The sequence below is a fragment of the Lemur catta genome, chromosome 5 (assembly GCF_020740605.2).
Source record: "Lemur catta isolate mLemCat1 chromosome 5, mLemCat1.pri, whole genome shotgun sequence".
Classification (NCBI taxonomy): Eukaryota; Metazoa; Chordata; class Mammalia; order Primates; family Lemuridae; genus Lemur; species Lemur catta.
Genome location: NC_059132.1, coordinates 88,526,792 through 88,529,118, shown reverse-complemented (window position 1 = coordinate 88,529,118; position 2,327 = coordinate 88,526,792). Strand labels below are relative to the sequence as shown.

Sequence of the window (2,327 nt, the reverse complement as noted above, 5' to 3'; positions counted from 1 at the left end):
GAAAGAAATAGAAATAAAAATCCTAGGTACTAGTGACATTAGAGGTCAAATTTGAAATGTAATTATGAGAAATCATAAAGTATATTTTTTCTTTTTTTTTAAACAGAGGTATGTTTTGATGTTTATTTGGCTTTCCTATTTGTTCTTAAAAGGAGAAATGGTCTGTCTCCATATATATTATCATACTTAAAAGTAGAAATATATCCAAGCCATTCTTAAAGTGGTATGAAAAGATAAACTCATTTGTCAGTGACATCACCAGCCAAGGGAGAGAGGGATTTCAGGAAGGGAGAGTTGCTTATTTCCGCCCAGATTCGTCTGGGTAGTTAGAGCTCAACATTACTTACGATAATTCCTTCTTGGCCTTTTGGCTAAGATAAAGTGTAGTATCTGTTCTTATCAGTTTAACATTACTTATAATAGGCTGACTAAGAGGTGAGCAAGAGTGAGGAGAGGATCCTACCTTCTTCAGGAAACAGAGCCACATTTAATCAGCACCATTTAATCAGAAAATGTGATTGGGCCAACTCACCTTCCTCTCTCTAACACAGAGTTGGTAGGAAGACAAGAAGGGTCTCCTTTTGTTTTATATTTCTGTTTATACATAGACTATATTAATCATAAACCTTTACATGCATGATATAAACACATTTTCATTGCAGCTTCCCTTTATTAAATTCAGAATGTCTTTATGCTTTCAATTTTTACTTTTTTTTTTTTTTTAGCAAAGGAACTTCTACTATATCCTCCATTGATATTCATTTCAAACCCTCAAATATAATCCATGAAATGTTAGGCTCAGAGTCCTAGTATCACTTCACTGAGTTAAAATGACATCACAAAGTATACATTACATCTTAAGGTTTCCTCCTCTGAAAACTGAGAGAAAAAGGAAGGAAAATTAATACAAAATAAAGTAACAATTGGTCTTCTCCATTATGGTTAGGGCTTAAAATTGATCCATATACTCCATCTATTCATTAGTAGGAACAAGTAAGCTATTATAAAGCTTCTGCCATCAGAGAGTGAACTGAAATTTTTGAATTGGCACTATGAGTCAGGCACTGCATCTGGAAATTTCCATATAGTATCTCCTTTAATAAACTTGATACTGTGGCAGCAAATATTTCCAAGTAATGGAGGTAACAGTGTTAGTAATGTTATGCATGTTTTCCACAAAGTGGAAACAATACATAGGTGTCACACAACAACTTTTATTCTGCCTACAATTATAACGCTTAATGTTTGCCTAGAGATAGAACCTGCTTCTTACAAAATGGTATCTTTCAACACAAAATGAATTCTAAAAGTACATATGAAAAGTGTTAATCTAAATAATTAATTCTAGGCTATGTTTTATTAGGGTAAATCCTGTCTATTCTTCCCTCCCTTCCTCGCTTCCTCTCTTCCATCCTTTATTTTACCATTGCCTTTCTACATTATTGTATTAAGAATTGTCTTGGTAGCTGAGAACTGGTTCACACCATTTGATTCTGTTTTACACATGTAATGAATTTTTGACTGAATAAAAATAATTGAAGTGTTAATATTTTATTTGCATAAATGGCACCATGTGATAGTCTTCCCTTCATGTTTGGCTTCTAAAAAAGATTACAAAAAGAGGGTTATTGTTAATAAAAATAATTGAGTGCTTTATCAGTTTTCTTACAGGCCTCTCATTATCACTTGATATTTAAATCATTCTCTGTCACAAGCTCTTTATCATCATCCTTGTCAATGGTTCTTTCAATTTGAAATTTATGAACTCTGACAGATGCACAAAATTCAATAGTTTTAAGTAATAAAATATGTTGCTCAACATCTCACTTTATAAACTTCATGAAATTTTGCGTCTTTGCCAACTGAGCACAAGTTCACATTGTAATCATTCTTCTTTTTATTTGCATTTTACAGTGAAATATTTACAGCACCCCAAAATTAGCGAGAAATTGCCAGGGATAAATGCCTGTATTTAGTATGTGTGTGCGTGTTGGGGAGGGAGGAGTGGATATTTGAATAGAAACTATTTTTAGTAGTTGATATTAAATACTTTGATGATGAAGCCTCTTTATTATTCAAAGAATTAATAATAAGGGCCCTGAAGCAAGAAGTGGAAATCTCAGACTAGAGGAGAGGACATAAGACAGGAACAAAATAAGACAAAACAAAGAAGACTCTAGACTAGACCATCACCATTTTTTAGCCAGACCTATTGTTTCATCACTACTTTTTCAGTGCTGAAGAACGAAGATTGTTTTTTTTTTATAATCAACTCTAAACTTTTGCTGTTATTTGCTCAATCTATATATATAGTTCTCACTTTAAAG

General features: G+C 32.6%; 1 pseudogene; it reads left to right on the top strand.

Annotated features, from left to right (window-relative positions):
• The first annotated feature begins 351 nt into the window (after positions 1-351).
• On the top strand, positions 352-468 carry LOC123638943 (annotated as a pseudogene).
• The last annotated feature ends 1,859 nt before the right edge of the window (positions 469-2,327 follow it).